We start from the raw sequence: 22,740 nt of genomic DNA on the forward strand, positions 1-22,740 counted from the left end.
ATAATGCCTTCTTATAACCTTCTTTCGTCGGTAATTTAAACAAACATTCGGAAGTAATTTTCGCGGCTTGTTATAAATGAAAGTTAAGCGTTAATGTACATTTGTGTTCAAAAACTTTTTAAGCAAATTATTGCATATCTGACGACTGGAAAATATTGAGCACTGAAACCGTTTTTACTTTTTGATGCCGCATTTTTGAAATACAGGAGTTATCAACCTAATGTTCTCATAAACTGAATACTAACATCCTAACTTGATAAACTTGTTTTTAGAGTCATATTATTCATAAAATAGCAACTAACTTGCACGTATTTGGTTATGACACTCATATCTTAAATTAAAATGACTTGTTTATTGTGTTCTTCAACTATTAACAGAGAAAAAAATATTTTGCGTTAACTGTTGCATGGAAAAATAACTAAGAAAATTCTGTTTTCTTTTGCTATAAACGTAATTTAAGAAAACCTGCATAGAAAAAAATTAACCATTGCAGAGAACAGAAACATGCAGCCCATTTGGGTCAGGATAATAAGCAATAATAAGATATAGCCTATCTTATTCTGCTTCCTGCGGACTTACTACTAATTTACAATATTTACACACTTTCCTAAATTTCTTCATTACTTACAGGACATTACTTTTTGACTGGAGGTTTTCAAGCGATGTGATGGCTTAATTTATTCTACGCATTTTCATCCCTATCCTAAATACCTTTAATGGCGTGTCTTGATATCTTTTAGATCATCAATTAAAACAATCATTCAACCTGAAATGATCTCAGGACAGTAAGACGATAACACTGACCATTGCCATTGCTGCAGCTATAAGTAACAAAACAAAGTAAAGGATTATTCGAGTTGACATTTTACATGTCGCATATTTGTATAATTTTAAGAATAGTCGAGGAATTTCAATTCAAAGTGGGCCATATTGACTGAAGATATAAGGACAGATATTTTCAAAGAAGTTAATTTTACCGCCACCGCAGTTCTGCCATTATCTAAATTTTTAAACAAAAAATACTTATAACATGTAAGTAGATGCATCCATTTTTAGATGAATTCGTTAGTATTTGATAAAAACTTGTGAATATATTTCTAACTCAGTTTTACATCTATTGCTCTCTATGTATTTTAAATTCGGTAGCAGATGATAACAAAAAACATTTGAGAGAATAAGTATGTTTTATTCTTTATCATAAAGTAATATGAAGCCCTGCCTTTAATTAATACTAGTAAAGTCCTTATGTGATTTTGTACCAAAGTCTTTTTATTCAAATTTCTTTCATTTTTAACCAAAGAATAAAAAGTATATAAATAATATTCCGTTTGCAGTACATAATCATCCTTCAGATAGCTTTCCTTTCTCTAAAATTTGTAAATTAGTTGTAAATTACCTGGAGAAAATGGCGTACATCTTGAGTAAGGTAAATATAAGATAATTAAGTGCAGTTAAAAAGGAAAATGCGTTTTAGTTATGATGGTTCACATATAAATTGAATTCCTAAACTCATAAGAAGTTAAAATTTTACCTTTGATATCTTCATTGCCAAGCTGTCAGTAATTATCTTTAAAAATTTCGAACAACATAATTGGCTTAATACGTAATCTGAAACAATCTACTGGAATTCTAAATTAATTTAATGAGTTAACCTAAACATAAGCTTCTCTTATTTTCTGACAAGATTTTAAGTGCGTTTTCGCTAATCTTTTGTTAAATCTATATTGCTTTCCAAAATTTAAATTCAATTCTTTCATAAATTTCACTGGTTTCTGACATTAAATAGTTTATTCACTAAAATACGAATCTCTGTCGTTTACACGAAAACACCAGAGAGGATGTTGTCTGTTTTCAGTATTGACTTAAAGAGTTTGAGGCTTGAAATGATATCATTTATTTTACAAATTTTGATAATTTATGTAATTTAGTCTAACTTATAGTCTCTGTTTAACTCCAATTGCCAGTCTAGAGTTTCGGATATTTTTATGAGAGTTTGTTTGTTTTGTCTGTCTTTCTTTTTGTGTCCGGCACCAGAGAGAGAAGTTAACTAAGTCAGGATTTTAAAAGATTAATACTAAACAACATTTTTTTAAACGTAACACCTGTCTCTTCTCTGTACACTACTCACCCCTCGCTTCACGCATTTTCTTCGGTTCGTCGCGTCGATACATGAGTATCGAGTTTGATTTAATAGAAAATATAATTAAGTTTGATGCACGTTGTGCGCTGTATGCTGCTTTTAATTCTATGACACGTTCTCAGTTTTATTATAAAAACTTGTATTTTCTGTTTACTTATTGTGATACTCATAGCTACACATTCAATCAAATGGCCACTTAAAAGAAAGCTTGGTTCGCGGTTTTTCGAGAATCTTGGACGAATGAACATAGACTCGTACATTAAAAGAAATGAACTCTATGTGTGTAATGTTGTAAAAGTGTCATATGTCACACGCTGAGTATACAAAGACATTTTCAAACATTTCATTTCAGTCCACATTTTAGAAATCCTATGATAAATTTGAAGTTATAAAAAGAGGTGTTTCTAGTTATAAGATACAAGTTACATTTATTGTCAAAAATTTGGAACCAAACCTAAAGCGACCGAATGTAATTTCGCAATTGTTCATTGTGCAGCTGCCAAAGACAAATCTTTTAGAGATGGCGAGTATCTAAAAGACACATTTAAAAAAAAATTTTGAAATGTTGTTCAGCATTTACCAAACCTACAAACAATACTATCCCAAATAAAAAAAAAACATCGGCTTCTGTAAAAACAATTGAAAGAATAATAACTCAAATGGCAGCAATGAAACAATAAAACAAATTTTTGATTACAAAAAACAGTTGCCTTTAGCTTTGCTCTTGATAAAAGTATCCAAGTGAATGTTGTTGCGAGCCTTGTTATGATGTTATTTTATATTGTTTATTTTTTTTATTTTAATGAAAATGTTTAAAGCATACATAATGCATAATATGTGCCCAAATTACTTTTTTTTAAATTTTTGTTAATGGAATAGTTACATTTCATGATGTTTATTATGTTAATAAAAATCTTTAAGTAATGCATAATTAATACATAATAAAACTGTAAACATGCCTTGTTGACCTCTACTTCCTGACTCTCTATACATTGCCAGGGAGATCGAATTGTTTCAAATATTCCCTTCTGAGTGGCATCCTGAATTACACTCATGTCCATAAATTAAGGATAATTCGGAGTCACGCGGAAATCGAACTCTAAAATAAATATATCACCTGTAAAATAACTACACACATCTTCAAGAATCATATGCAAATTTCAGGAAGTAACCATATGACACCGATGGTACGTCACAATGACGAGAGTGTAAGAGAGTGATACATAAGGAAGACAGGCAAAGAAGTAAAATTGTTCGCATTCGCTTTATAGGCATTTCATTGCAATAACCGAATAGTTATGACACAAAGGACGCATTTGGATGATTTTTTACGTGGTAGAATTATCGGCCGTCTGGAATGTGGGCGTACCCAACTGGAAGTATCAGACGAACTTGGAATTGCCCAGAGTGTCATCTCCAGGCTTTGGCAACGATTCCAAGATGATGGTAAAGTGAGTAGACGTTGCAACACAGGTCGCCCCAGAGTTACAACGCCGAATAAGGACCGGTGTTTGGCAGTTACTGCCAAAAGAAACAGGCGGAGCACAGCCTCAGACCTGTCTTGTCAGCTATCTTCAGCCACTCTGGTACGACAATTTCAAGGTAGACCGTGTACAGACGCTTAGGGCAGATTGGTCTATATGCTCCTAGACCTGTCAGATGCGTTCCACTTACTGCAAATTACTGTCGCCTGCGGCTAGCCTGGAGTAGAGAGCATGCATTGTGGACACCGCAACAGTGGGCTTGTGTGATGTTTTCCGACGAGTCCAGGTTTAGCTTGCAGTCTGATTCTCGCCGGACTTTCACATGGAGAGCTCCAGGTACCCGTTACCACCAAGAAAACATCATTGAACGGCACCGTTACGGGGATGCAGGAGTGCTCGTTTGGGGTCGAATTATTCTGGGTTCCAGAACTGACCTGCATGTTCAAATTGAAACCATACCAAGCCAAATCTATCGAGACGTCATTCTAGAACAACATGTACGTTTGTTTCGGGGCGCACAATTTGTGCTTTTGGATGACAACGCCCGTCCTCACCACGCAAACATCGTATGCGAATGCCTTCAATCGGAGGATATCACCCGTATGGATGGCCAGCATTCTCACCGGACTTGAATCCAAAAGAGCACGTATGGGACATGCTTGGCCGACGAGTTGCAGCCCGTCAACCTCCTCCTACATGTCTACCTGAACTTCGGAGAGCATTGTTTTTTGAGTAGTGTAATATCCCCAAGATCAGATCGAGAATTTGATACTCAGCATGCCTAGGCGTTGTACGGACTGTATTGCATCGTCTGGGACACATACAATGTATTAACAATCATACCAATCATGTAATATTGGTTTTTTGTAAATAGGGTTTTTTTTAATTAATTTATTTTTTTTATTTGTTCCAGGGAGAAAAATTTGATTTTTTTTAATAATATCAAACATATAGCATCTTTTTTTGCTCTTCACCTTTGTTTAATAAATAAGCTTTACAAATAAGTCAAATTTGTTTTGCTTCTAACTCTTTCTTTGCCTGATTTTGCATTATCCTTAATTTATGGACATGAGTGTATATCGGTAGATTGGTTTGGCTCACCACAGCTACAAGGTTGCCGGCGCGTGCTTTACCATTTCGTATTTGAAATATACAAAGCATTTCAATAAAATAATCAAGATAGAATGTCTCTTGAATGGTAGATTAGGAAGTTAATAATCACAGTTTAAAAGAACAAATCAAATATGGTATCCTGCTTTAAGGTCAAATTAACTTCCATCGTGGGAAATATCGGAGGTTGGATTGGATTACTTGAATTTTGATCAAGCATGAGAAAGTCAGCTACTTAAAGGGAGGGATGCGAGATAATTTTAAGTAAAACTGACTCGTAGTCACATCACTCATTGAGAAAACACATTGAGAAAATGCGCATTCAACCAGGCTCTTTGCTGAGATTTGAACTTAGACAATTTACTGATTTCATCTCTCAGCCGCTGGTGTTCGTGGCATTGCTAAGAAAAAATAGAGGACATCTAAATTTGGACACAGTCTTTCGATGAAGAAAATTTTCATTTGATGTAATTTTGATCGCATAATTACTGAATGGTTTTTGCTTGACTGCCTACGCTGTGAAAAATATTTTCTCCAGCTAGAGCTCAATTCTACTTATCCCACATCAAAAATTAAATCCTGTGTGTTTTACTAAACGTAACGCGTTACGTGATAGGATTTGTAATATTCTGCAAGCTGTTTTTTTTCCATCTATTTCTTTAACTCAAACCATTAATTTCATACCAAGCGTTCAAGTAAATTTAGTTATGAAATTATTCTGAAACGTCCTGCATTTGTGCTCTATGAATAAGCAAATGTGACATCTATTGTTAATACTTTGCAGTAAGTAATGCATTATAAGAACGTTTTCTAAGAAGAGGAAAAAGTATAGTATTCTTTTATACAAAGAATATGAATGACGGCAAGTAACATAATTCAGGAATTAGAAGTAGAATTTAATTATTCAGTTTGCTCTTAGCCTAAGAAACATAAAGGAGAAAGTTCTTTGCGATATTCTAAAAGCAAAAAATACAACAAAAATCCCTTTTTATAATACCCCTTTCCTTCTTTTTCTTTCTTTTTGCATGACCATTAATGCTTGAAATCCAGGTTTTCAAATAAGAACTACTTTTTATGTTAAATATAAAGAAAGCTCTATATTTAACATAAAAAGATTTGCTATTTGATATGAATACGTTTTCTTTAGCAGGTTAAGATTTAAAATAGTATTTAATATTAAAAGGTAATTTATTTATTATGTGTTTTATGATATGTAACTAAAGAAATGTCTCTCAAGCTACACTTTTATATGCATATAATATCTAAAGAGAGGTAAAGAATTTATTTATTTTAATTAACCAGTTATTTTATGTTCAGTATCTTTACTGTCATTTCTCCATTTCCTTTTACTGGACAGAATGCAAATTTTAGCTGGCGCGTATTTAAGTGAGGTAGTAAGAGATATTAGTAAGAGAGTAGAGTATTTGAAGTAAGTAGTAAGAGATATTTGAAGGGAGATTTTGCATTTTTAGACAGAGCTTGTTCCACCTGCTATTGAATTGTTGAATTGATACGAAGGCATTCAGTATTTAGCGCTGCTTTATTCTTGTCAATAGTATTTGTCACGCCGGTGTAGGTTTGAGCCAACTTGCGATAATTCTTTCTGTGTAGCCTTTGGGTAATTCAAGACTTAATATAAATTTTAATTTTTTACTTATTGAGTTGCGATTTAAATGTTGGTTGGTTCTGCAAGCGCAAGAAATGCCTTCTGTTCAATCATTTGACTGCTAAGTAAAAGTGTTTTTTGCTTAAATTTGATTTTACACCCTGCTTTTATTTCTGTGTGATTAACTAGATGAAGCGACAATTCGGTTAAATTTGTTTTCATATATAATGGCTAAATGGCAAAAACTATATCTTGCTATGTCTCAGATTTAACTTCTCTTAGTAGAAATTGAGGGCCGTAATACGAGGCCCATGTGTACACCGTAATACAAGTGTCCTGAAACATGTCAGCAATGAAACTCAATATGTTTTGGTATCCATACGTCCAACACCTAAGCTTAACAGCACTTTTGATTATATAGAGAAAACTGTGAGGCAAATATGACAAGTTATACGTATAAATTGAAGATAGGTAACAAATGTGCAAAGTTTGCTTGGATTTCCAAGTGTTCATATGAACTGTGATGTAGTAATCGCAACATTGATACTCTCATTACTAAGTAATTAAGTGTTCCTGGTGAGTTGTCTCATTTATTCATTATACTATGTATTAGGCCTTACCTATTTATGGTATAGACATCCCAGTAGTTAGTTCTCTTACATCTGGGATGCAGATCGGCAGATTCGAAGTATATTCCAGCTATCTGCCACTGCTTTCGTTCGATAAGACGTGGGACTGGCATACGTGGTTCATCTGAAGCGACACAGCGGAAAAACAAATATGAGGTCCAAAAATCGCTTTAGATAGCAAACGTGTTTTCATGGTGCCAATGTCCAAAAATTGTTGCTCAGTATCGCACCAAAACATCACTCCAGAAACATCATAATATCTATATTGTATATTTTCCTAGTGATAATCTGAATCCCCTTTATGTCAGATGAGCTGACTATTGAACTATGAAGATTATAACATTGTACAATTCCAATAAAGCAGGAATTGACTGTCGAGATGTACAGATAGTGTGACTGTAGAGCTATCATCAGGACACACAGGTGTCATCAGGGACAGGCACATTGCTTTGTTGTCCAATTTGAATGAATCTGACAGGCAATGCAAAAGTTTTCAATGTTGCTGTCTGAATTGCGCTACACACTGCTGAATTGGTCTTCAAATATAGTTAATTCAGACCCAATAATGCGGAGTATTTATTAACACTAAATACTGATATTTCGACAAGATTCAAATTCTATTCAGAATCTCCTGTATAACTTTAACTGAGAGCACAATGGAAATCTAGAAATATCATTCCTAGGGTCTTAAAAATGTGTTTTCTGGAAGTTACGAGAATGCCATCAAATAAAAATAATTCAGATATTCTTACGCAAAAAGTAAGACGATTAACATGAAATTAGGATCATATTTTACCCATTTTAGGAGTAAACGTTTATTGTTTGGGTCTCATATAGAAATGTACATTTCTCTAAATATTTTGCTGTTCATTGTTTTAGTAATAGAGCATAATACAGAACGCAAACTCGTTTATCTTTTGTGAAAATATCTATATAAGGGAAGCTGCACTATATTCTTTTTACACACCATGAAAGTATTCTGCTTGTGATACGCGAGAAAGTTTGATGGTAAAGAAAGTTTTATTAAGAATTTTCTAGAGAAATACTACGTATTGAAAATCTGTCTTGAAACGTATGCATATATAATTGGATATCTCAGGACTATGTTATTCGTCATATAGTAAAAATCTTTTGTAAACGTTATATGTTATTGACTTCAGAAAATGTGTAAATATGCAACCTATTAATTATCTTATGATTAGGATTAACGTTTATAACGGTAAAAAATAAATAAAATTTTATCTTAATTAAACATAAATAAAATAAAATTTTTTCATGTTTGACCTTGATAGCTATTATAATTTCGAGCAGGACAAATTGAAAATACCTACACGTTTTTTCAGAAAACTGCATTTAGTATTTTCGAACATACTTGCTCTTTTAATATTCATTACAAATTACTTTAATAATTTAAAACACTTTTGTTTTTAACTCTGAGATGTCTCTTGTGTGGTAAATGCAAGTTGAACAGGTTTCTGGAAGAATATTAGCAGGTATTAATGATGGATGTTGTCAGTTTGGAGGAGTTTTCTCGCTTGATGCATACGTTGCATGAGCGATGCAATTATTTTTCAAGAGTTATTTACTATTATACTGAATCGAATAATTTCTGTCAGTATGAAACTATTTTAGTATGCAAAAGACTTAGAAATACGATTATTTAGAAGGATAAGACTAAAAAGTGCCAGTGATAAATTGAAGATAACTATACTGAAACAAGCAACATAAAATATGTACGTAGACATTACACTAGTATATAATAAGTAAAATAGGAACGTTTATTTACGAACTGTTTACAGAAACTTAGAAAAATTGAAACACTAGTTGTTTAAAAATATTCAGCTTAAAATGGTTTGCAAAAATCATCGTATTCTACCATTATGTGCTTTTCTGATGTGTTAAGCATTTCCATCTAGTAGCTGGAACATCTGTGGTTTTAATTTTGGGAATATCACAGCTGAATTTCCTTATTTTGTTTTGTTGAAATTTCTAGTAGCCTCTACAGAATAAGGAACCTAATAAAGAAGAAACATCGTGCAGAATAAAAACCGAAATGTTTGCTTGTTTTGTAGTTAATATTTTAATTATATTGATATTAAAATAATAATGACATTTTCTTTTAAAGTTTCCGACAGATTTGGCTATATACCATTCCAACATAAACTAAGAATAAATTGATTTATTAGCTGAAGAGATTCTGCATTTTCCGAAAGAAATCCAGAAATGACAAATTCCTCTTATTTTTGTAGTAATGTCGATTATACACAAAATGCACTTTTCTTTGTTCCGTAACCATATATGGTATATTTCTGCACCATAAGTTTCAAGTACATCTTCTATGTATGTGAAATGGTTAAAATAAATTCTGTAGCAATACTATTATTATTTCAGTACATATATAATTCGAAATACGATAGGCATATGAATTTATTCCAACCTTCATCAACAATTTTTACTGTTTTCTGTGGCGCCATATAAAGCAGCTCATATTCTGCTATACTTTGCAATACATTTCCAAAAGCCGTTGTACATAATAGAGATTTCAAGTATATAGTAACCGAAAGATAAAACAGAAAATTAAAATTAACATAAACTAATTAAAATAGAATAAAAACAACTATAAAAAGAAGTTATAAAAACCGAAAATTAAAAATGAAAAAAAGTCATGTACCTATTTTATAATTTTATTGACATGAACTTAAGATAAATGTTATCCTTATAAGAAGAAGTATGAAATTTCCGTTAAATGCACGTCACTAGAAGAAATTTATATACGTATTCACTTATATTTATCACATATAGTCTTTGCTTCTTTATTTACCGTTAAATTTACAGTAATGAATGAGACAAAAGACATAAATTTACAGTAATGAAGCTATATTTCAAGAGGAAAATATAAGGAGCATTTTCTTTAAAATTTGCTACTGAAATCTTTGTTAATTTTACATTGCTTTTTTCTTTATAAAGCAAAAAAAATTTTTTTTGAAACTTCTGTGACTTTCTAGACCAAAACCGAAGTAAAGTGTAATTGCATTTTCAGGGCTCGTGTGTGAAAGAAAAGAATTACCAAATCTAGACTGTAATTAATGGGTGCTCAACGACCGGAATAAAAACGATGTGTTTGTCAGACAGCATTATATTATGTTATTTTTCTTAGTAATAAGGACTGACGTAAGAGTAAGTGTGCTGTTAAACTTCTATGATTCTTTTTATACATTTGGTAAAATAAAAAGAAGATTTACAAACCTTCACTAAAAGCATTTGCTCCCTTATATTTGAAAGGAAGCAAACTCAACATCAAATTAAATTGTAATCTTCTAACGCTGTCTAATTCATGGCAGGAGAAATGAAACAAAAGTGACGGTAGTGAATAGCAGTTTTAATAATATAATAATTTTTTTAAATATAAGGAATGCCTCTTCTAATCTAATTAAAAGAAAAGTAGCTAAAATATTTGTTTGTATGAGCATTCTAAGAAACTAATAAATGAGAATTCTATGTATTTAGGTCCATTATGCTTCCATTCGTAAGAAATAAAACCTTTATGAAATTTTCAGTATAGGCAATCGATGAAGAAAAGTATTTTCTTCGCAGTAAATAAAATTAGATTTTTCATTTTTCTTCCACAATTAACCGATATATATCTATATCTATCTATCTATATATATAATTTATTTCCTAAACAGTATTGATTAATTGATTATATTATCTACTAAGTTTAATTAAATTAGAATTATTTTAAAAGTGTGAATCCATACTGGTAAGTTATATTTTGAAAGATGTTTTGAAGTAATTTGAAAGCAAAATGTTAATAATGTTTTAACGGGGACTGGAGTTAAATCATCATGAAGAATAAAATTTCAATTGTGAAAGGAAAAATTAAAACATGTAATCATTGTCATTGATCGGATATTGGTTGACGTTTCAAGGGGAACAAACCAACTCCCGTTCAATGAACAATAATTTATAAAAATACGTTAGTGTTTCGTCTTTACTCGAGTTATAAGTAAAAGCCAAACCGGCAATTCTAGTCAGGCCAAATATTTCCGCGAATAGAAGGAATTATGAACCAATGCTGATACTCAAAGAACTTATTCTTATGAAGCATTTTAGTCAATTCAATTTGGAGTAAAAATCAATTACTGTAGAGAAATTCTATTTAACTCGAGTAACCGTCCCCGACACTTTCATGTTTATGCATTTGAGTATTATATTATTTGGAGAAATTAAACATTGGAAATTGACATTATGAAATCGAATTCAAAGTAAAGTTGAAATAAACATAGAAGATTACAAAATAAGATAAATAATGCAAACTTTGTAAAAACAAATCAAAGACATCATAAAAATAATATAGAAAATAATATAGAAAATAATATAAATAAGATCAGTGAATGTACATGGAGATATAAAGGCGCAAGTAGTAATAACTTGTATTCGCACTAAATGGATTTAAGATCATACAATATCTACATATATATATATATATATATATATATATATATATATAAGAGAATTCTTCCACAGGTTAACGAATATATACATATATACATAGATAATTTATTATTAGAAAAGATTTTATGGATCATCTCCGAGGAACATAAATTTAATTAATGCGATGAATTATTGGAATAAATTTGAGGTAGTATTTTAAATATCAGTTATTTAGATTTCTAATGCAGCAAAATATTTTAAAAAGTTGTATGGAAATGCTACTTTAAACCGGAAAAATTCTAAATAATAAAATTAAAAAGCACAATTTAGAGTACTGAAAAGGTAGGTATTGTTATTGACTGTAGATTAATTGACTTGTCAAGATGAATAAAATAATACGCTACCAGTTAACAATTACCTAATTAAGTGAGAGTGTTTCTTCCTTTTTCCAAGTAAGAATCAAATTAGTTATTTTGCTAGAGTTAAAACATAAGCTACGAAAAAAAACTCAAAAATGAGAAAGATAATTAGTCTGCATGAGCCAAAATACTTGCCATATACAAAACCGAAAAGAAAATGAGTAAGATTTTCTCCTTAATTTAAGGTGCGCATTAAGAACTGAATTAAGCGTGATCCTTCCTTTAGAAAAAAACATTTCGCGACACTCTCACGGTATTGTAAAAACAATAAAAAACTATTGAGATCTGTACACATTAAAATAAAATTAATATACGATAATTGAAATGTGCACAAAAGAAGATATTTGAAAACAAAAGAAATGTACAAATTAATACAATTTTTTAGATTTAAAAGCAAAATAAAAAAGTAGGCATTTACATACTAATTAACACCAATTCATATATTCTTTTAGATCTAAACACAAAATCAAAAGTTAGGCTCTTAAATACAAATTTACACATTCTTTTAGAATTGCACGCAAAATCAAAAGGTAAATATTTTATATTCTTTCAGATTTATGCGCAAAATCAAAGGTAGGTATGATTATTAGGTTGATTTATTTGTTTGAAAAATTTAAATTGAAATGGCTGTAGATGTAAATGATCTCAGTGTTTGAATATAATAGAGCTGTCATATTTAGTGGGAGAGAAGGTAGATTTTGGTGACGTGTTGTACTCTGTTTGAGATATTTCACACACCAATACATGCAGTTGCGGTCACACAGGAACGCCTGAACACTATAGCACAAACTGTCAGTTGACCAAAGATTTTCATATAAACATGCCTTCTACAAATATTGAAGCGTTTAAAAATTTCTTAGTTAAACAAACATATATAGTACAAAAAGTCACGAAAACAATGCAAATACTAGGAAGACTAGGAACAGACCTATGTCAAGTCATATAATTTATTCAAATGCTAAAACATAAATATCATTTAAAGGATTCTACTTTTAAAATTACCTCTAAATATACATATGGAACATATGTAATAAATAGTAATAATAAGATATGTCAAATAAATAATAATAATAATAAATAAATTTATTTATTCAGGGAAATACCATACATTCATAAGGGCATTGAATTTTAAAATAGGCATTTACTCTGCAGAAGAAGTAAGGTAAGGGTAAAAGTAAGGTAAAAGTTTAAGGGTAAAAGTAAATCTAAAGCGTAGATCTTTCAACTGTTCCTTTAAAGAAGAATATGGAGGCTACCTATGAAAATGGAGCATTTAATTCTTACAGGAAGATTCTACAAAGAAGAAAGAGAAAATTATTTAACGTTTCTAAGAGGAAGATAAAGGTAAAAGGACAAGTAATTTATGAAAAAGGAAAGAGGAACCAAGGAAAAGTAACTAACAAGAATGTTTTTCTTAACTGTTCAATAAAGGAAGCAGGGGAAGGCTTTACATGATTCAGCCATAGAAAGGAATAAGAAAAGGAACTAATGTCACATTACAATTATAATAAATGTGTTTTTGTATTTGCTAACCAGTAAAATCTACTGTATATTTATTAGTTAAGACATTTTTCATTATATAAGAATGTTTCATTAAAAGAAGAAGAGGAACATTTTACAGGAAGATGTTTTATTAAAAAATAGAGAATAAGATATTAAGTTATTTATGAAGAAACCAAGAGGACGAGAAGAAGATGAAATTAATGAAAAGGGAAATGAGAATTTAAGAAGAAATAATTCATAATGATGGATTTCATATTTGTCCTTTATATGAAGAATGATGGGAACATAACGGAAGTTACAGGAGGAGAATAAGAAGCTGCTGAGTAGAAAAAGCTGTAGTATTTGAGATATAGATGAATTTACTCCATAGTATAAGGATAACTAAAAATTTAGGAAATAGGGAGTAGTATTCAAGATGATATAGCTAATGAAGGACTACTTAATCGCTTATGGAAAATCAGAAGAAGGAGGCTTCAAAGGAAAAAGATTTTAAAGGGAAAAGGTATAAAATTGCAAATACAGGTTTCAAGGGAAAGGCAGAAGAAGGCGGCTTCAAAAGAAAAAGATTTAAAGGGAAACGGTATAAAATTACAAATAAAGGTTTTTAAAAAGAAAAAAGGAAATTTTTCTGTAGAAGATGGAAAGAATATGTTAATAAGTATTTCATAAAGATGGATTTATTATTCGCTATATTAAATAAAAACATAAAGGATATATAGGAAGAAAATACATGTAAAATGGAGGAAAGAAATTAAGATAGAAGAAATGAAGATTTAACGAAGATTAAATGAAAGGAAGATTAAAGGAAAGAGAAGAATGAAGAAAAGAAGAAGAAAGAAAGAGAAGAACTTCTTGCAAAAGAACGAGGGAATGCGTTTCATACGTTTTTTACTAAGGACAAATTTCGACATTTCATAAAGAATTACTTACAAAGATATACTTCATGAAGGACTATAAAGTACTACTTTAAGATTTTTGTTTTTATTTATTTTTATATGGCACTATATGGCAATGTAAAAGCTAGTACTTTTTTTGTAATGTAAAAACTATTACAATGTTTACTATTACTTGTTACAATGTAAAATTGGATTTATTAATAAAAACTAGATAACGGCGGACGTGGGCAGAACTGATTATCCGTAATGGTAGAGGGAATGGTGCCCACGTCCTCCGTTACAACTACTACTACTACTACTACTCTATTTGAGATATGGCTGCTATAAATTTGGCGAGAGAATTTTACTGTTTATTTAAATTTGTGCAGAATTTAGTTTCTTTGTAAAAAAATGTTAGCAATCAGAGGAAATTAATTTATTTCTGGCTAATGGCCTCGAAAGCATAAAGAAAACGATATCGTCACTGGTAAAGGGCTATTTACCAAGACTGAGAATGAAACAGCCCCATTAGTTAGTAAAAGAACAGAATGCCTGAAAAAACTTGTTACTTGCATTACATACAAAAATTAATTACTAAATTTACGAATGTTTAACTAACAGACATCCAACTTATTCCGCCTTTTGTAGGTTTAGCAATAAATTAGAATAACCCTTATCGATAACAGATTTAAATTGTGTATTTTACGCCTACTTTTTAAGACAGAAATTAATAAATTTATCTGGTATCAAATTATTTTTAAGAACTTGAATAAGTATTAATATCTTGTTTTTAATATCTAGAGTATCGGTGAAAATATTTTTGATACGTTATATTTGACTAATGACTGTGCTACTTATTACTTTTCTGAAAATATTTATATTAATTACAAATTTGAATTTCCCTGTTTTGTCATAAATTTTAATCTGTGTGTAGTTAACTATTTGGAGATCTAGAAATTCTATAACGTTTGCCGAAGAATTAGTTTTATTAAGGAAATTTTATAATTCGGAATAAATTTGAGAATTTTCTACCATTTTTATTTCTAACATTAATTTGTTAAAATTATTAAAAGTGGTGAGGTCATCAATGTATCTGAAAGTACGGCCAAATAAATTAAATCCTTTTGTTACAGTGTTTTTAAAATATAATTTCTTGAATAAACTAAAAGAGATTTCAAATACTAGTAGATGTATGAGCTCCCATTAGTATACCTGTCACTTGTCTAAAAAGTTGATTGTCAGACTTAAGGTAATTATAAGGCTTAAGGTTTTACTGTAAAACTGGGTTGCGGATATATGCTCAATAGGTTTCTTTAACCACCCAAAAATACTTCGCATGTTACAGATTTTAACATCCGGAACAATCAAATAAGTCTTTTAAAGTAGGCAAACAACAACAACCTTAATTTGGAGTAGATTTTGACTAAAACGTTATTTATTTTGGGGGGTGATCACGTACAGGTCTTCTTGGCCCCTTTATGAGGAAGAGATAATGTATCTGATCGTCTGATCTTCTTCAAGTCGATAGAATTTTATTTAAAGTCGACGACAAATTAATCAGTTTGCTGTTGAATCAAGTGTGCTTAATGCGATTAAAGGAAAGAGTATGAAACAAAAACTTGGAATTTAATCCTGAAACCAAACTTAGAAACAAAAGAGTTTAATAAAGTTGATAATCTTTTTGTTATTTTCAAGCAGCAACTAAAAGAATCATCAACGAAGCCGGGTTTCTGAATTATATCCAGATGTTGTTTTAAAACTTGATAAAATATTCTAGGCTACTATTAAAATTTTGAAGACAATTTTAATCTTTTCTAAAGTTTCTTTAATATTAAAATAATTTAAATACACAATTAGTTCAATAGTGTATAAAATTATTAGTAATAAATTAAAAATTTTAAAGCATTCATAAATATGTAATATTCCCTAAGGCCCATAAGACAATAATAATTTTACTTATTAATACAAAAGAGAACTATTCTGATTAGAGGAGGAATTACGTATGTCTTATTTTTGCTCCAAAGTATAGGTAGCGCTATAAGCCGATTCCGTGGAATAAATAATTTTAATGCAACACTTTATTTATTAATAAAACATTATTAGTAATAATATCTATGACCTTTCGCGTTCTTGCACACTTATTGCATTTTTTCTAATGTGTATTTGTAATATATAAAACACATATTTTCTTACCAACTATAAAATGGAGCGAAATATTTTTCACATATTTCAGTTCATTTTATAATTTTCTTAGCTGTTGTTTGAAAACGACCAAAAGGATTATCAACCTTTACTAAGTGGTGTTTATTTATGTTTTAATTTGCATTTGCAGATTAATTTTCAAATTTTTGTTTAATGTCATTTTCTTTCTATAGGTTAGGTAGCTAGCCACCTTCAAGCTGGTTAAAATTTAAGCACCTTCTATTTTACCAACATTAATATTCACAAAAAGTTTAGTAGTTTTTAATTAAATATTTTATAACTTTTGTTTCCGTTCTCTGTCGCTATATATGTATGTGTGTGGTTTTCGCTTTGAATGAGCTATGTTATCAGTGTTATGCAATTCATACAATAATGTACAATACAATGTCATACAATAATTGTATAATATGGCCTGATCTAGAAATAACGCAGTCTATAAATAATTAAGCAACATTTTTAGAACAAAGAGTGGAAATACCCAAAATTAAAAGTGAGGAATTAGGAGGCTATTGCTAATTTTTATAATTTTGATTTAAATACTTTTTAACTTACATATTTTATCTGTGTTTTTATTTTTTTTTTAATTATTTTTATGTTTACATTTTATATTACATTTTATATTTTATATTATTATATTTTTATCTGTTCTGTAATATATTGTATGCCCATCATTTTTTACTATCGATTGTAAAATCTAATTCGAGTATATAGGTCATTTATCTCAAATATATAGGGCGCCTATTTTGTCTCATGTACAACGGTTTCAAATTTCATGATTGTAATTTTAATTAAAGAAAAACTAGAACAACTATTGTCAATTAAAAATGTTTCCAGAGGAACACACTTACCATGAAGCTTTCAAAGACAAATATAATTACCCATTAATTTTTTATCGCTTATTGAACCAAAGGCTTTCCAAATTGAAAGTAGTTGGTTTCAAGGTGAGTGATATTAAACTGTTTTGTTTATGTTTTATTTTGCATTCGGTGTCATGTTTAAGTTCCAAGTTTTTGTTGGTATATTTTCCTTTATTCATACTAGACACCAAACCATACTCAGAGTTGGTAAATATCTCCGAATAAAATTAGAAGAGAAACAATCATAACAATGTAAAATTTAAAATAAGGCAAAACTGTAAAATTACTTAGTTATTGACAGTACCATAAGCATCGCGTTGTTTAATATCAGCTAATTTGCTCTGAAGCTCTTTATGTGATTTTGACGACAACATTTGCTTCACATTTCGAGTATAAATTTACAAATGAATATTGGAATTTCTGTTGGTGAACATATTTAATGCCTGAAAACGTTGTGACTTTCTCCATTCTGAAGGTTTTTTTTTGTGAAAGTTACTAAAACCGTTAGCTCATTTATTGAAAATATTAAACTCTTTTCTGAAAGTTATTATAGTAAGAAACAGTTATTACGGTTGAAAAATGTTCAAGAGTTCTTTTTTTTAAACAAATAACAGATTGAGAACAATTTGAATAAATAAATAAATGACATAAAAAGCTTTCTTAGATTTAGTTTCTTTAACATAATATCTTCCTGTAATTGACTTTTCCAAATTTCATGTTCTTGAACAAATTGCTGATAACTGTTTAATATTGCTATATTATCTTTCTTTGTATTTGAGACGCACATCTCAATAACAGACACGGCATTACTTATATGTGCAGTGTAGTGGGCAATTTTTGGTACGCGACATATGATAGCATCTCTTGAGATATAACGAGCAAACCAAGCAGAGTCTCAGCTCTAACACAATAGCTTTAGCTATAATGAACTTCTTATTCCCGCGGGATCTTCCGATCTTACGAAAGTTCTTCTACAGCGCTCGAGGCTGTAATTAGCTTTCTCGATTGCCTACGTGGAAAACGTTTTCCCTCGTAATTTTATGGATATTGTAAGAGAAAACAAAAATAAGATTGCCACAGATGGCTTGAAACTTATTTCGCTTCACTGATTTTAATACTCTGTTATGAAAATAGCTATATTTTTGTATAAAAAAATAATAGTTATTATTTTTTATGCACCACCTCTTTGGAAATCTGGAAATGCAATAGATTTTTTTAAAATATATTTAATGCATATATTAACGGCAACTTAAGATATCTGACATTGAAAGGAATACCTAAGCATTACATTATAATGCTGGATCCAGCACTGGATTCAGTTTAGACAGGAGAATGTTCAACAGGTGCCTATTCTAAATGTAATAATATTTAAGTCAATTTCTGATATCTAATTATCACTGTTCTGTTGTATTATTATTGTTGTATATTAATTTTCCTAGAAATTTTAGATTCAAGATGATAGATCAATTAACAACATTTGAATTCATAAAATGCGTAGAGCAAGTTTAAGCTGGAAAAGTGAATTATTCGAAAATGAATTTATTAAAACATATTTATATCAGCATACTACTTTAACATTTGTCACTAGTCAGATAATAAATCGCAGTGTTTCCAAACTGAGAAATTTCGCATTATTTAAAATTGCTACGTAGGCATACATTTGACAAGCTGTTTGAACCTACTGCACGTAATACAATGAAAACAGAAAGATAAGGAAATGTTATTATTTTATGTTAGATTATTTAAAGAGAAGCTACATTTGTAAGTAGTGTTTTGAATGCTTTTAGGGTTCGAAAATGCTGTTGTTACAGAATCCGTTTATTTTTCTGATAATTGCAAATGTGTTAATGAACATTAATCTTCAAAATCATGAGTGGTTGTCCTCATCTCAGAGATTTATTTGCAAATGACGTTTTAACGTGCAAAATTTTCAATAATCACCGCCATACCAATGGCAAAAATAAGGCATCTTAATCCACAATGTTTCAAAAGAAATATCTAGGAAATTAATATTTATCACATTTGCCTTTGAAGTATTTCCTTTAATTTTTTACAACACATTATGAATCAAAGTTTTCAAAATTAAATAAAGAGCACCAAAATTTAAATTAACTTAAAGCACTTTCCAGTAAAGTTCGAAGAAAGTATTCAATACTTACCTGCAGCACTGCATTCTTTAACTGTAACTAATTAGCATAAATTAGCAGCAAATGCAAGTCACGGGAAAAACCGAGGTTAAAAGCGGAAAGATTATAGCAGAACCTTCATATTTCATAAAATGTCCGTAGGGTAATGGGTTTTGCAGGCTTTAATGACAGGAGACTAGGGTTTTTGAATGCATTCCTTTTAATGGTATGTAAACACTTTTATTAACTAATTCATTTTAAATTTTATTAGTAAGTACAGCAGAAACCATTAATGAAAGTCGAGTTCTCGGAAGAAAGAAATAATATGGATTGCTTAATATTAAGGCAATAAATTCTTTAAACTTCGCCTCAAACGCAGCTGTTGAAATAATATCGTTACGTATGATATAATCTGTGTAGTCACTGAAGTCAGTAATATTAATTATATATTTTAGATAAAAACCTGCGTGAGCTCACAAGTGCAAGGTTTCGAATAAGTAAGAATTTTCTCATTTAATTAAAATCTTGTCTAGAACTGTTTTAATATTCTCTTTCTTTACAAACGAGATAATTATACTTCTGTTTTGAATTCTGCTTAATTCTGGCACATCAAGAACTTTATCGTAGAGTTTCACAATAATTTGACTCGCAATTTTTATGAATATCAATATTTGGTGATTTGTAACACATGCTCAGTTAAATCTTTTGCAGTGTTTATTGACTGAAGTGATCTATCCTCAAGAGTGAGGATTGGATCCTTGGAGTGACGATTAACAAGCACAACCTTCTTATTTTAAAAATGTTATCTTTCGGTAGGCGATGATATGCAAAATGTCAAAAAAACAAAGTAGGATTTTCAGTTATATTGAAGAAAGGAATTGTTCAAATCTCAGATGTAAAAAAAATACCACTGTAACTCAACGATAATCACTAAACTTAAATGTGTTTATCACTAAACCTAAATGCGTTATATCATTTAGTTATATTTTCTAATTTTTGTGATGAATTTCCATAACTTCAGAAATAATTTGTAATCACATGTATGATATATATGAAAATTATCTATATTTTTCGAATATGTACAATGTTTAAATATCACAAAATTCATATTATAGAAACCGCTTCAAGAAAATGAAACCTTTCATTTATTAAAGCTGAAGACATTTTATTGATCATAGACACCTCTCGTGGGTAAACGTTTCCTTGATATCCCAGAAAGTTTTGAAAACTTCGCCACACAATTTAGGTACTTCTCTTTTACTTTTCCATCTGACCTTACCTATAAGCAAACTCTTACGAACTGATTTGAGATTAAAAATTAGCAAAGAAAAGAATATACTCAGATATTTAAAAAGGGACACATTTTAAGTTGCATCATAACAAGATTGCGGAATGTTAGCTGTAAAACATTAACTATTTATAAGAGAAAAAATAATTAATAATAAGAGAACAATTAAAGGAAATGTTACCAGGTGCATATTTAGTTGTATTTTTTTTTTAAATGTAATATTTTTTAACATCAAAGCTCAGAAATTTGGAGATAAATATTGTAACATCTATTGATTTCTTACAGAAGCCATGTTTTCATTCATCGTTTGCGTAAGGTTTCTTCCAAAAATCTGAACATGTTTGTGATATATATATATTAATTTCCTAACATTTAATTTTTCAGTTTTCACGCTTTCTTTTTCCTCTTCATCAAAACAGTCCGCCCAGTTAAAATGTTTAATACAAATTTCATCTATGTAATCATAAGTTATGTAACTCATAATTCGCTGAGATTGTTTCCAACTGCAGAGAACTCATCTCCTGCGTTGTTGCTGACAGGGAAGTTCTGGTTGGAATGAGGAGTGTGTCACTGCATTTCTCCGATTATGACTACGCTATTTCCAGTTATGTGTTGAATTAAGTTGGCAAATTATGATTATTAGCTACTTTAGGCCAACTGTTTGTGATCACCTTTAAGTTAGAAGCTCTTTAGTTTTGTATTGTAGTTAATTTTAAGTTGTAAACAAAAAGGAGCGGTCAAAACTGTAAATTTACTTTTAATACTAATTTGTACAATATTTTGTTCTTGATGAAAACTTGATTTTAATTTCAGCCTAAATTAAGCCCTTAGTTTCGAATCAAACCTAAAAGTCGAGTTTAAAGCTTAAATTGCACTAAATTCGTTTTTGTAGTTTTATGTCAATTGATTCAGAACATAATCAATTTCAGTAAAAATGTTGCTTGTAGAAATTTTTATTTTGTAGATACTGACATGTTTGTGTCTCTAAAAATCAGAGGAGATGAGTTGATACACATTTTATTCTTTAAAAATCAATCCCTAAAATTTAATATTAAACCTTTAACTCGTAGTATATCAGGATTTGTACCAAACATACGGAAAACAAATAGCGTTTCTTATTAAGTTTAAATGAATGCCTGCTGCTTTCTAGATTCGGTAGTAAAATTTCCTCAGACTTCTTAAAAGCTCGCGAATATGCTTTAAAAAGTGAATACAAAACAGCTTTTGCTATGGAACAGCTTTTAATACGAATATTTACTACCTTACTACACCCGAATTTATATGCGATTTTGTGGATTTTTAAAAATATTGTTTGTATAAAAATCACTCTATTTTATATATCTTCCTATCCGAATCGCAAAGTGAGATGTTGATAAATAATGAACAATGACGCCCTCTTTGTAAACGAAGACATTTTATATGCAGCAATTTCATTGAGAAGATGCTAAAATACTTTGCAAAGCTTTTCTCGTTACATGCCGCTTCCGGTTTCAAGGCGAGAATTATACAAACAACACTGCTTAATTTAGTAAACATCTTTTTCATATTGTTAGTGGACAATATCATATTTAGCTCTTGCTTTCTAACTAGGAGGAAAACAATATCAAATAGTTACAGTTTGGTTATATTTTAGTGCGTATGTCGATGAATCATTTCATTAAAGCAGTTGCGCTTGTTTTGTAACGGTAAGTTTTGTAACGGTGGCACATTCGGTGCGTATTCGAGAGGTCCAGGCTCGAATCCCAGCGAGGGCATTGCTCATTTTTCACATCTCGTGCTTGAAAATAACTTAAAGACTCTACAGTGGCCTCCGAACTAAAAGGTGATGGATGATGACTTTGGCGATTGGGTCCCCTAATCCCCAGTCACTCTTTAAAAGAGGAAGCATGTAAGATATTTTCTCCCTCCTTTCTGCATGCCTTCTCGGTGTAAGGATAGCACATTCGGCGCGTATTCCAGAAGACCAGGCTCGAGTTCTGATTAGTGTACCTCAAAAAAACCTAATGAATCTAAGACTATTTTCTTAGATATCAAGTGTCTAATAATTACAGTACACAAAGAACTATC

The 22,740-nt window shown here is 30.3% G+C and overlaps 1 protein-coding gene across 1 annotated transcript in view; it reads left to right on the forward strand.

The window, feature by feature from the left end:
* Positions 1-22,740, forward strand: part of LOC118189644 (tachykinin-like peptides receptor 99D) — a 386,548-nt gene that overhangs the window by 319,413 nt on the left and 44,395 nt on the right. The gene's annotated exons all lie outside the window — the stretch shown is intronic.

The sequence above is a fragment of the Stegodyphus dumicola genome, chromosome 1 (genome assembly GCF_044657685.1).
Source record: "Stegodyphus dumicola isolate Sdum_Otavi_A_Nest chromosome 1, ASM4465768v1".
In the NCBI taxonomy this organism is placed as follows: Eukaryota; Metazoa; Arthropoda; class Arachnida; order Araneae; family Eresidae; genus Stegodyphus; species Stegodyphus dumicola.